This window comes from Trachypithecus francoisi, unplaced genomic scaffold, assembly GCF_009764315.1.
Source record: "Trachypithecus francoisi isolate TF-2019V2 unplaced genomic scaffold, Tfra_2.0 Lachesis_group12, whole genome shotgun sequence".
In the NCBI taxonomy this organism is placed as follows: domain Eukaryota; kingdom Metazoa; phylum Chordata; class Mammalia; order Primates; family Cercopithecidae; genus Trachypithecus; species Trachypithecus francoisi.
This window is the reverse complement of record NW_022681457.1, coordinates 112572824-112586906: the sequence shown is the minus strand read 5'-3', so window position 1 is coordinate 112586906 and position 14083 is coordinate 112572824. Positions and strand designations below refer to the sequence as shown.

At 49.5% G+C, this 14083-nt stretch overlaps 1 non-coding gene across 1 annotated transcript; it reads left to right on the top strand.

The window, feature by feature from the left end:
• The first annotated feature begins 12592 nt into the window (after positions 1 to 12592).
• On the top strand, positions 12593 to 12711 carry LOC117094132. The gene has a single exon (XR_004441440.1). It is a non-coding gene; the product is annotated as a U5 spliceosomal RNA (small nuclear RNA).
• Positions 12712 to 14083: the final 1372 nt, after the last annotated feature.

The following is a 14083-nucleotide window of genomic DNA, read 5'->3' as shown; positions in this document are numbered from 1 at the left end:
AGTTCCAAAGTCGCTTCCACATTTTCAGGCATCTTTTCAGCACAGCCCCCACTCTATTGGTATCAATTTACCGTATTAGTCCATTTTCACTCTGCTGAGACTAGGAAATTTACAAAAGGAAGAGTTTATTGGACTTACAGTTCCACATGCCTGGGAGGCCTCACAATCATGGCAGAAGGAGGAGCAAGCCACATCTTACCCACATAACATGGCAGCAGGCAAAAAAAAAAAGCTTGTGGAGAGAGACTCTCATTTTTTTGCGGGGGGCGGTCATTGTTGTTGTTTTGGAGACAGAGTCTTGCTCTGTCGCCCAGGCTGGAATGCAGTGGCACGATCTCAGCTCACTGCAGCCTCTGCCTCCAGGGTTCAAGCGATTCCCCTGCCTCAGCCTCCCAAGTAGCTGGGACTATAGGTCCGTGCTATCACACCCGGTTAATTTTTGTATTTTTAGTAGAGATGGGGTTTCACCATGTTGGCCAGGCTGGTCTCAAACGAAACTTCCCTTTTTAAAACCATCAGATCTCATGAGGACCATTCACTATCACAAGGACAACAGGGGAAAGACGCACCCCCATAATTCAATCATCTCCCGCCGGGTCCCTCCCACAACATGTGGGAATTGGGGGAGCTACAAGATGAGATTTGGGTGGGGACACAGAGCCAAACCACATCAAACACCCTTAGCCCATGGGAGGACCTCAGTAAATGGGAATCTTTAGATTATGAATAAGGGAGGGTAATGTCATGGTTAAGGGCATGAACTCTGGAGAGAGACTTCCTGGGTTCAGATCTGGATTCTGGCATTTACTAACTGTGTGTCTTCACCAATCTGTGCCTCATTTCCTTGTCTCTAAAGTGGGATGGTAATAATAGAGCCTAACTCCTAGGGTCTTTTTGAGGATTAAAAGGAGTAAAAAATAGTTAACATTGATATAGTAATCCCAGTATTAGCTCCTCTTTTTTTTTTTTTTTTTTTAAGATGGAGTCTCGCTCTGTCACCCAGGCAATGACACAATCTTGGCTCACTGCAACCTCTGCCTCCCAGGTTCAAGCGATTCTCCTGCTTCAGCCTTGAGTAGCTGGGATTACAGGTGCCCGCCATCATGCCTGGCTAATTTTTGTATTTTTGTAGAGACAGGATTTCACCATATTGGCCGGGTTGGTCTCAAACTCCTGACCTCAGGTGAGATCTGCCCACCTCAGTCTCCCAAAGTGCTGAGATCACAGGCGTAAGCCACTGTGCCCAGCCTTTTTCATTTGCTTTTGATCTAGGGGTGGCTACCAGTAGCACAAGGCCTCCCCATAAGCACCTCTTTTTTTTTTTTTTTTTTTTCCGCATGCCATGTTTTTGTCAACCTTTCCCTCTCTTGAAGTGTCTTCTGAGAAATGCAGACTAGTTTTCTATGGCTAAACCAAATATAAATAGGAAAGTGCAGGGCATGGTGGTTCATGCCGGCAATCACAGCACTTTGGGAGGTGAGGCAGGAGGATCACTTGAGCCCAGGAGTTCAAGACCAGCCCAGGCAACATGGTGAAACCCCCTGTTTACTAAAAACACAAAACGTAGCTGTGCACCATGGTGCAGCTATTCAGGAGGCTAAGATCCCTTGAGCCCAGGCAGCTGAGGTTGCAGTGAGTCATGATCCCTCCAGTACACTCCAGCCTGAGCCACAGAGCCACACCCTGTCTCAAAAAAAAAAGAAAAAAAAAAAAAAAGAAGAAAGGAAAGTAAATCTATCGCGGAGTCACATGTGCACTCCCAAGCCAAGGGGAAATGATGTAAATTCCCGAGGCCCTGCAGAAGCCTCCATGGTGCGGCCGGAGGGCCGAGTCCCAGCCGGGCACAGTTCAGGCCAGAGACGAATTCTGCCGGCGATTTAGAGGTCACCTGGGGTGGGGGGCTGTATCGAATTTTCTGGAGCCGCTGGGCCATGGAAGGGCTGACTCGGGGTTCTAGGCTGCCCTGGCCCATGTTCTGGCTCCCAGCGCCCTGGGGCGATGGAAACTGGCGGGGTCGGGGCGTGGGGAGGGGTGGAGAGAGGCTGGTCCGGGCTGCGCTTGAGAAGGGGGTTGTCTCCAGAAGGGCCTTGCGCTTGGGCGCGCACCTGTGCTGGCACCGGCTTCTCCTTAGGGTGCCTCTGGCCTCCTCCCTGCTCTCACCTCGGCATTTTCCTCTTTGCGCCATCCCCAGAAGGCAAGACTCTGTCCAAGCTGAGTCAAGCGGGGGGACCTGGGGGGAGACTAGATACTCTCCTGCCCCTACCCCAGATCGCAGACCCCTTCTTGGCTGCGGGACCTGAGGGCGCTCCAGGTTGGCTCCCCGGGTCGCATCGCCCGCCAAGTGCACGGGAGCCGCAGCACCGGCACCAGGGGGTCCAGGACGGAGGGGCCAAGGGGGTCTCCAAGGGAACGACCCGGGCTGAGATTGGCCAGGGAGGGGGCCAGGGACTAGCGGGGCCGTGGAACCGCCAGTGATCTGAGGACCCACTTGGATCCGAGGTCGGCCCCTGTCCCCTGTGCTGAAACGCGGGCGCCCGCACGGCCAGGACGCAGCCCTGGACTCCCCGAGACTCCCAGCCCCGCAACAATCCTCTACCTAAGATTTGTTTCAAGGGCTCAGACCGGCACAGGGCCCCCCAAGCGTTTCCTTCCCTCAGCCTCTGTCCTTGGGTGATCAAATCCTGCTTTCTGTCTCCTAAAAATGTCTCTAGCACTTTCTCTAGGACCACTGTAGTGCCTCTGAGCAGGCATCACAGGCGGACCCATCTGATCATTATTTGTACTTTAGTCTTATGCTTTATCCCCTCCAACCCAACAGGTTCCCGGTCTCAGCTGGGCTGCAGAATTTCCCATCCCCCTGCCTCTAACATTCCTAGGGGACTCTGTTCCTTTCCTCCCTCCTACCCCTTGCTTTCAAGTGAGTTAAAGCTAGACAATGAGGTCGGTGCAACGCGTCTGCATCTGGCAGGGGCAGCCACCTTCCTTGGAAATGGGGAGAGATGGCACAAGAGAGAAGAGAGCTGGGAGAATAGGGGTGGGAGAATAGCCCCAGGGTTGAAGCATGCCCTCCTGAGCTACTGCAAACTGCAGCCCCCAAAGGCTCAGGTGACGTCATGTAAGGGGCCTCAGCAAGACCCCCTTCCATTTCTGGGCCCTTACCTTCCCCTCTCAGCTCCTGACCCCTCCTCAGTCGGATGCCCTTGTTTGTGAGCTCTTTCTGATCTCCGCATCTCTCCCTTTCCCTCTCTCTCTTTTCTTCCCTTTTCTTTTTTTGTTTGTTTTTTGTTTGTTTGTTTTTGAGACGGAGTCTCGCTCTGTCGCCCAGGCTGGAGTGCAGTGGCCGGATCTCAGCTCACTGCAAGCTCTGCCTCCCGGGTTTATGCCATTCTCCTGCCTCAGCCTCCCGAGTAGCTGGGACTACAGGCGCCCGCCACCTCGCCTGGCTAGTTTTTTTGTATTTTTTAGTAGAGACGGGGTTTCACCGTGTTAGCCAGGATGGTCTCGATCTCCTGACCTCGTGATCCGCCCGTCTCGGCCTCCCAAAGTGCTGGGATTACAGGCTTGAGCCACCGCGCCCGGCCTCTTCCCTTTTCAATATCATTGTTCTTTTACTCTTCTAATTATAAAAATTACTGTTGGCCGGGCGCCGTGGTTCACACCTAAAATCCCAGCACTTTGGGAGGCCGAGGTGGGCAGATCATGGGGTCAGGAGATCAAGACCATACTGGCTAACACAGTGAAACTCCGTCTCTACTAAAAATACAAAAAAATGAGCTGGGCACGGTGGCTTGTGCCTGTAGTCCCAGCTACTCAGGAGGCTGAGGCAGGAGAATCGCTTGAACCCAGGAGGTGGAGGTTGCAGTCAGACGAGATGGCACCACTGCACTCTAGTCTGGGCAACAGAGCAAGACTCTGTCTCAAAAAAAAAAAAAAAAAAGTGTGTTTCTTTGCACACAAACATTTTTGTCTATTTCTATTTCCTTAGGATGTATTCCCATATGTGAAATTGTTGGCTTGACATATGAACTGTTAAAATGTGTTTTTTAGGCTGGGCACGGTGGCTCACAGCTGTAATCCTAGCACTTTGGGAGGCTGAGGCAGGTGGATCACTTGAGGCCAGGAGTTCAAGGTCAGCCTGACCAACATGGTGAAACCCTGTCTCTACTAAAAATACAAAAATTAGCCAAGCGTGGTGGCACACACCTGTAGTAAGTTTCGGCTACTCAGGAGATGGAGGCACGAGAACTGCTTGAACCTTGGAGGCAGAGGCTGCAGTGAGCCAAGATGGCACTGCTACACTCCCGCCTGGGCAACGGAGTGAGACTCTATCTCAAAAAACACTTTTTTTAGGGCTCTTGATACATATCATCAAATGACATTTTAGTAAGATTGGGCCAGTTCCTATCTCTACCTATGGTATCTGCGTTCCTGTTTCACTGCACCATGGCTGCCTCTGAATTCTATATTTTAAAAGTATTTGCTAATGTAATAGATGGGATGTGACATTCAGAGTTTTGAGTTTGAGTTTGCTTGTATTTGGATTCCTCTGATTACTAGTAAGACCAAACAGGTTTTCACATATTTATTACACATGTACATTTCTTCCGGAAAATTTTTCTCTCTGCTATCAATGATTTTCTATTGCAGTTTAGTACTGATCTCATTAATTTTTCTTTTTCTTTTTTTGTTTTTTTTTTTAGATATGAGGTTTCACCACATTGCCCGGGCTGGTCTTGAACTCCTGAGCTCAAGTTATCTGCCCTCCTCAGCCTCCCAAAGTTCTAGGATTACAAGCATGAGCCACCGCACCCAGCTTTATCTCATTAACTTGTAAGGCCTTTGAGAGAGTATAATTGTTAACCCTTTGGTGTATTGCAAGTATTATTCTGGTGGGAGGCTCACCTTTTTACTTGATTATTTTTGACACACAGAATTTCTTTCTTTTTTTTTTTTTTGAGACGGAGTGTCGCTCTGTGGCCCAGGCTGGAGTGCAGTGGCTGGATCTCAGCTCACTGCAACCTCCGCCTCCCAGGTTCACGCCATTCTCCTGCCTCAGCCTCCCGAGTAGCTGGGACTACAGGCACCTGCCACCTCGCCCGGCTAGTTTTTTGTATTTTTTAGTAGAGACGGGGTTTCACCGTGTTAGCGAGGATGGTCTCGATCTCCTGACCTCGTGATCCACCCGTTTCGGCCTCCCAAAGTGCTAGGATTACAGGCTTGAGTCACCACGCCTGGCCCCGAAACACAAAATTTCAAAATGTCAAATATATTTACAGTAACTTTTTAAAGGCTCGGCAGGGTGGCTCACACCTATAATCCCAGCACTTTAGGAGGCTAAGGCGAGCGGATGGCTTGAGCCCAGGAGTTCAAGACCAGCCTGAGCAACATGGAAAAACCCTGTCTCTGCAAAAAACACAAAAAATGAGCCAGTGTGGTGGCACGAGTGCCTGTAGTCCCAGCTACTCAGGAGGCTGTGGTGGGAGAATCACCTGAGCCAGCAAAGTTGAGGCTCCAGTGAGCTGTGATCACACCACTGCACTCCAGCCTGGGTGACAGAGCAAGGCTCCATCTCAAAAAAAAAAAAAAAAAAGTCTGGGCACAGTGACTCACGCCTATAATTGTACTGGAAGGCCAAGGCGGGAGAATCACCAGAGGTCAGGAATTCGAGACCAGCCTGGCCAACATGGTGAAACCCCATCTCTACTAAAAATACAAAACTGAGCCGGGCGTGGTGGCTACTCAAGAGGCTGAGGCAGGAGAATCTCTTGAACCCGGGAGATGGAGGTTGCAGTGAGCCGAGATCACACCACTGCACTCCAACCTGGGCAATAGAGTGAGACTCCATCTGGAAAAAAAAAAAAAAGGGGGTGGGCACAGTGGCTCACACCTGTAATCCCAGTACTTTGGGAGGCCGAGGTGGGCAGATCACAAGGTTAGGAGTTTGAGACCAGCCTGGTCAATATGGTGGAACCCCATCTCTATTAAAAATACAAAAATTAGTCAGACGTGGTGGCAGGTGCCTGTAGTCCCAGCTACTTGGGAGGCTGAGGCAGGAGAATCACTGGAACCCGGGAGGCGGAGGTTGCAGTGAGCCGAGATCACACCACTGTCCTCCAGCCTGGGCGACAGAGCAAGAGAAAAGAAAGAAGAAAGGAAAGAGAAAGAAAAAAAGAAAGAAAGAAAGGAAAGAAAGAAAGAAAGAAAGAAAGAAAGAAAGAAAGAAGGAAAGAGGGCAGGCGCGGTGGCTCAAGCCTGTAATCCCAGCACTTTGGGAGGCCGAGGCGGGTGGATCACGAGGTCAGGAGATCGAGACCATCCTGGCTAACACGGTGAAATCCCGTCTCTACTAAAAATACAAAAAAATTAGCCGGGCGCGGTGGCGGCACCTGTAGTCCCAGCTACTCGGGAGGCTGAGGCAGGAGAATGGCGTGAACCCAGGAGGCGGAGCTTGCAGTGAGCTGAGATCCGGCCACTGCACTCCAGCCTGGGCGACAGAGCGAGACTCCATCTCAAAAAAAAAAAAAAGAAAGAAAGAAAGAAGGAAGGAAGGAAGGAAGGAAGGAAGGAAGGAAAGAGGAAAAGAAAAATGCTATAATCCTGCTAAAAACTCCCCTGTCTCTGTCTACTTGGGAACACTGAGCATTCCTTTGGAGTTGGTGTTTCCAGGTTGTCCATCCTCATGCCTTGTGCTTGAATAAACACTCTTTACATTAGATTCTAACCCTTGTGATGATTTTAGGTTGACATTTTGGCAACCCACAGATGGGACCCGAGACAAGCCTCTCACAGTCCATGCTGCTTTGCTGACATTCTGGGCTTTGGTACCTGCAGGAACAGGTTTCACTCGTCCGAACTCGTCAGAGCTGGCGGGGCTTCCTGGCATTTTCTCCTCGGTTTCAAATCTCCCTGGCTTTGGCTGAGATTCAGACTTTACTCAAGTACCCTGATTCCACAATTCCATGCTCTATGCAGCTGGAATTGAAGCTCTACTTTTAAAAGTAGAAGTTTCAGGCCAGGCACGGTGGCTTATGCCTATAAACCCGGCACTTTGGGAGGCTGAGGAGGGCAGATCACTTGTGGTCAGGCGTTTGAGAACAGCCTGGCCAACATGGTGAAACCCTGTCTCTACTAAAAATACAAAAAGTCTCCAGGCGTGATGGCACATACCCGTAATCCTAGCTACTCAGCAGGCTGAGGCAGGAGAATCACTTGAACCTAGGGTGTTGGAGGTTGCAGTAAGCCAAGATCTTGCCAATGCACCCCAGCCTGGGGAACAGAGTGAGACTCCATCTCAAAAAAAAAAAAAGTGTGGGCCGGGCATGGTGGCTTACACCTGTAATCCCAGCACTCTGGGAGGTCGAGGCGGGTGGATCACCTGAGGTCAGGAGCTCGAGACCAGTCTGGCCAACATGGTAAAACCATGCCTCTACTAAAAATACAAAAATTAGCCACGTGTGGTGGTGGGCGCCTATAATCCCAGCTACTCAGGAGTCTGAGGCAGGAGAAATGCTTGAACTCAGGAGGCGGAGGCTGCAGTGAGCCGAGATCACACCACTGTACTCCTACCTGGGCGACAGAGTGAGACTCTATCTCAAAAAAAGAAAGAAAAAAAAAAAGAAGAGGAAATAAACTGTGTGTGTGTGGTTATTGTTACAAAACACACACACACACAGAAAATTTAAACTAGAAACTATTGAAAATGGGCTGGGTGCAGGGGCTCATGCCTGAAATCCCAGCACTTTGGGAGTTGGGAGGATCACTTAAGCCCAGGAGTTAGAGACCAGCCTGGGCAACATATGTTTTTACATAGTTTTGATCTTTGAGTCTTGCATTTTTCATTTTCAAAAAGAAAAACTCTTAGCCGAGGGTGGTGGTGCATGCCTGTATTCCCAGCGACTTGAGGGGCTGAGGGGGAAGGATTGCTTGAGTCTGGGAGGTTGAGGCTGCAGTGAGCTGAAATTGAGTCACTGCACTCCGGCCTTGGCGATGGAACAAGACACTGTCGCAAAAAAAGAGAAAGGAAGAATCAAATTATAAGGAAAAACGTATTATGACTTAAATGGGCCTTATCTCAGGAATGCAAAAGTAATTAACATCCAAAAATCTAGCAATGGCCCAGGAGCAGTGGCTCATGCCTGTAATCCCAGCACTTTGGGAGTCCAAGGTGGGTGGATCATCTGAGGTCAGGAGTTTGAAACCAGCTTGGCCAACATGACGAAACCCCATCTCTACTAAAAATAGAAAAACCAGCCAGGCATGGTGGTGCACACCTGTAATCCCAGTTACTCAGGAGCCTGAAGCACAAGAATCGCTTGAACCTGGGAGGTGGAGGTTATGGTGAGCCGAGATCCTGCCACTGTACTACAGCCTGGGCAACAGAGTGAGACTCGGTCTCAAACAAAACAAAACAAAACAAAAGTCTAGCAATGTAATTCACCATATCGCTGAATTCAAAGGAGAAAATTTATACAACTATCTCAATAGATTCTGAAAAGCATTTGATAACAAAAACTCAGCACAGAGAAAACTGATGATAGAAGGAAATTTCCCTAACATAACTAATACAGGCTACATGCTAAAATCTTACACCAGGCCAGGCGAGGTGACTCATGCCTGTAATCCCAGCACTTTGGGAGGCTGAGGCAGGCAGATCATGAGGTCAGGAGATTGAGACCATCCTGGCCAACATGGTGAAACCCCGTCTCTACTAAAAAAAATACAAAATAACTAGCCGGGCGAGGTGGCGGGCGCCTGTAGTCCCAGCTACTCGGGAGGCTGAGGCAGGAGAATGGCGTAAACCCGGGAGGCAGACCTTGCAGTGAGCTGAGATCCGGCCACTGCACTCCAGCCTGGGCGACAGAGCGAGACTCCATCTCAACCACAACAACAACAACAAAAAATTAGCTGAGCATGGTGGCGTGTGCCTGTAATTCCAACTACTTGGGAGACTGAGACAGGAGAATCACTTGAACCAGGGAGTTGGAGGTTGCAGTGAGCTGAGACCACGCCACTGCACTCGAGAGTCTGGCGACAGAGCGAGACTCCACCTAAAACAAACAAACAAACAAAAAAATCACACCAAATATCACACATAACAACGCATTGTCCCTGATCAGGGAAAAGGGACCAGGCGTGGTGGCTCACACCTGTAATCCCAACACCTTGGGTGGCTGAGACAGGAGGATCACTTGAGGCCAGAAGTTTGAGACCAGCTTGAGCAACATAGCAAGATTCCAGGTCCACAAAAAATAAAACTAAACAAATTAAGCCTGGCCAAAATAGTGAGACCTCATTTCTACAAAAAATAAAAATAAAAAATAAAAAATAAAAATTAACTGGGCAACAGAGCAAGACCTCATCTCTAAAAACTAAAAATAAATTAAACATTCACAATGTTGTAATACCATTACTGCCATCCATTTCCAAAATTTTTCATCACCCCAAACAGAAACTCTATGCAATACCCAAGAACTCCTATTATCCCCTCTTCTAGATATTTCACCGAAGTACAGTCATACAATCTATGCCTTTTTGTGGCTGGCTTCTTTCATTTAGCATACATCCTCAGTTCATCTACAATGCAGTGTGTACCAGAATTTCCCTCTGTTTTACGGCTGAATAGTATTCCATTGTATGGATAAACCACATTTCGTTTATCCACTAATCAGCTGATAGACACTGGGATTGTTATCATCTTTGGGCTGTTATGAACAATGCTCATGTAGAGGCATCTGTTTGAGTCCCTGTTTGGAAATCTTTCTTTTTTTTTTTTTTTGAGACAGTCTTGCTCTGTCTCCCAGGCTGGAATGCAGTGGCACAATCTCGGCTCATTGCAACCTCTGCCTCCAGGGTTCAAGCGATTCTCCTGCCTCAGCCTCCCAAGTAACTGGGACTATAGGCGCCCACCATGCCCAGGTAATTTTTGTGTTTTTAGTAGAGACGGGGGTTTTACCATGTTGGCCAGGCTGGTCTCGAACTCCTGACCTCAGGGGATCTGCCCGCCTTGGCCTCACAAAGTACTGGGATTACAGGTCTGAGTCACTGGGCCCGGCCCCAAGTTTCTTTTTACTAGAGAGATTTCCATCAGATTTTTTTTTTTTTTTTAACAGAAATACAAAGTAAAAGTGCTTTGCTTTGTTGTGGCTGATGGTGATGAGGTTTAGGAAGTCTTTCTTCCTTCCTCACTTCCTCCTTCACCCCTCTCTCTCTCAGGTTAGGAGACAAGGAAGCCTACTTATCCGTCTAGAAGATGAGCCAGTAGGGGGGGGTGTCCTAGTTCAGGTGCTATGACAAAATACCTTAAACTGGGTAATTTATAAACAGCAGAAATGTATTTATTGCTCACAGTTCTGGAGGCTGGGAAGTCCAATATCACAGGCACCAGCAGATTTGTGGTCTAGTGAAGGCCTGTTCCTCATGGATGGCACCTTCCCTGTGTCCCCACTTGATGGGAGGGTAAAAGGCACAAACTCGCTCCCTCAAACCCTTTTATAAGGACACTGATCCCATCCATGACCCAATCACCTCCCAGAGGCCCCACCTATCAACGCCATCATCTTGGAGATTACATTTCAGCCTGTGGATGTGTGAGGGGCCACGACATTCAAACGGCCACAGCGGGAGGGACACGGAGGGTGCTGCTGGGGGACTGCATGGAAGAGGCACCATCTTTGTGGAGTCGGGGTTCAAAGCCCAGGAGGAGGGCCATTCATGGGAGGAGGCAGAAGATGAGGCAGATGCGGCTGCTGCGGGCTGGGAAGATGAGGGCGTCTGGCCTCTCAAGGAAGCCCCTGGGATGTTGTGGGCTGACACAGTGAGTTGCAGAGCGGGAAGATAAGGGGAGAGAAGGGTTATAAGGGGTGTTTGTGTGTTCGTTTTTTTGTTTGTTTGTTTTTTGAGATGGAGTTTTGCTCTTGTCCCCCAGGCTTGAGTGCAATGGTGCAATCTCGGCTCACTGCAACCTCCACCTCCTGGGTTCAAGTGATTCTTATGCCTCAGCCTCCCAAGTAGCTGGGATTGCGGGCACACACCAACACATCAAGCTATTTTTTGTATGTTTAGTAGAGACAGGGTTTTGCCATGTTGGCCAGGCTCGTGTCAAACTCCTGACGTCAGGTGATCCCCCTGCCTCCGCCTCCCAAAGTGCTGGGATTACAGGTGTGAGCACCGCACTTGGCCTAAAAGGGACATCTTGAGGGGGGAAATGGAGCCAATGAGAGAAACAGGTGAAGTGGAGGCCTGTATCGGAGGTTCCCTTGCTGTGGGATTTTTCCAGCAGTTCAGTTGCTACAGGGCAGAGGCTGGAAAGACGGGGCCCTGGGATCTTCCCAGGTGAGAAGATGGAGGGAAATAGGGATCAGCAAAGGAGGGGCTGCAGGGGAGTGAGAGAATGGGGGTTGGGAGTGGGCCCGGGCTCCATGGACCAGGATCACCGCGGGGAGACACCTGCACCGCTCCTCCTTCCCTTCTGCAACCAGGAGCCAGCTACCGCCCCCTCCCCATCTCCTGCCCCTCCTCACCTACTGTTCCCTTCCTCTCTCCCAAAGTATTGGGATTACAGGCGTGAGCCACTGCACCCAGCCAGGAAACTTCTCTGCCCTCGGTTTCTGTACGGCTCCCCGTCCAGGTTTTCCTTCTTCCTCCCTGAATTTCTCTAGTCTCTTTCACAAGCTTCTGCACTGCCCCCTCCTTTCATGCCACCATCCCCCTGGTGGGAAGGTGGTGGGAAAAGGCCACCTTCCCTGGCCTTTTCTCTCCTCATTTCACGGCCTTCCCCAGGCCTTCCCCTGCTCAGCCAGTAATGTGTCTCCCAAACTCACTCTCCCTATTTCAGGCAGAACAGTTGCCCAACAGAGGTTCTCAATGTAGCCTCCATTAGAATCACATGGAGGATGAGTTCAGACTCAGGGGGCTGGGCCCAATCCCCAGGGCTTCAGTAGGTCTGGAGTGGCTATAAGTGTAAGCATTTTTTTTTTTTTTTTTTTTTTTTTTGGAGACAGGCTCTCATTATGTTGCCCAAGCTGGTCTCAAACCCCTAGTTCAGTCGATCAGCCCGCCTCAGCCACCCAAAGTGCTGGGATTACAAGGGTGAGCCACGGAGTCCAGCCAAGATAATTTTTTTTTTTTTCACTTTTTTTTTAAGTTCAAAAAAATTGTTTACTTATTAGGTTAGTTTTGCAATTAAATTGCAAAAACCGCAATTACTTTTGCACCGACCTCATAGCTCGCCCACTGTAAGTAAAGCAGATAAAATCAGCCTTTTTCTTCTGGGAGCAGACTCTGCTCTGCCCCCCGGTGGTGGCCTCAGGCGCAGCGCTAAAACGCATGAACCATTTAAGGTATTTCCTGAAACTGGAGCGCGATTGGTGAGGCTTTATTTGCATACCCACAATGCATTGTGCACCAAATAATGTTTGTCTTTAAAATTACTCCCCTTTTTCCTTCAACCTATCTTTCCCGACACCTAGATTGCTGTTCAGAATTTTCTGAAGAAAAAGGCAGAAGTCACTAGCTCTTTTGGACGGAGAGAAAGTTACCATTAGCCTGTTGGGAGTAGTCGTTACCTGAGAACTGCGTGCCGGACACCTCAGCCATACTCTGGTTTCTCTTCAGATCGCATAAATCTTTCGCCTTTTACTAAAGATTTCCGTGGAGAGGAACAACTCTGAGTTTTAAGCCAATTTTTTGAGGCCTTGCATTTTTAGCAGGGCTTACTTCTGTGTTACTAAAAGTAGACTTATATTAAATATGTGTTCAGTAGTAATTCATAAGCCATGCAAAGTGTGTTTAATACAAAAGCGTATTTTCTAGAAGTTCACTTTGTTACATAGTACGCGTTAGTATAGTAGTTATGTTGCATCTCTGGGAAGTTGCTACCGTGATACGTTGGGGTGGCTTACTGCTTTTGACCAAGGAACAGGGCTTTACAACCCCGCCACTGACCGACAGAGAGTTACCCGCTGGTAAGCGAACACTACCGCCTGACCTCCTCATTTTGTCAGGTCAGTGGGGCATCAGATTCTCCTAGGAGCAGGAATTCTATTGTGAACTGCGCATACGAGGGATCTAGGTGCGTACTCCTAATGAGTCTAATGGCTGATGACTTGAGGGGGAACTGGTTTCAACCTGAAACTGTCCACATCCCGTACCCACCCTTCCTCCGCCCTTGGAAAAACTGTCTTCCACGAACCGGGTCCCTTGTGCCAGAAAGGTTGGGGACAGCTTGGACTATCCGATCAAATGAAGCAGGGGCTCTGGGCGAGCTCCCCCGCTGCTCCCACCGGATTCTCCGTGAAGAAGGAGACAGCCCCGAGCTCTTCTACCCAGTATCCCCGCCTGAGGAGCGGTGCCCGGCGCGCAGCTAGTCCTCCCGAGACCCAACCGGTTTGATGAAACGCAAGAGAAAGTGAATTTTCCAGCCACTCCCATTGGCTAGAATTCGTCTCAACCGCAAGGGAGGCTGGGAAATGTAGTCATGCCTCCAGCCCTGCTAGTGATGGGAGATTCTAGGGAGACGTTGAGTATTGAGGAAGGAAAACTAGCAGGGTCTGTCCCGGTAAAGGAGGGAGGAAATCCATAGCAAAAATCCTGACCCCTAGGCTGGGCGCGGTGGCTCACGCTTGTAATCCTTACACTTTGGGAGGCCGAGGCAGGCGGATCACCTGAGCTCAGGAGTTCGAGACTGGCCTGGCCAACATGGAGAAACCCCGTCTCGACTGAAAATACAAAAATTAGCCGGTAAATTAGCTGTAATCCCACCTACTCGGGAGGCTGAGAATCGCTTGAACCTGGAAGGCGGAGGTTGAAGTGAACCGAAGTCGCTCCATTGCCTGAACGACAGAGCGAGACTCTATCTCAAAAACAAAACAACACAAAACAAAATTCTGACCCTAGGCTCATGCCCTGAAGCAGCCGCCCAGCCCGCCCCCCCACTGGAGCCCCATTCAAGCTATGTAGGAGGGTAATTGTCCTTTTCCCCCAACATCAGCTGTTCCTCCAAAAGCCAGCTCTGATTCCCCTCCTAAATTAAACACTGGAGTTTTTGAGTTTGTTCCTTGTTTCAAAACATAGAAGAACCCTCATA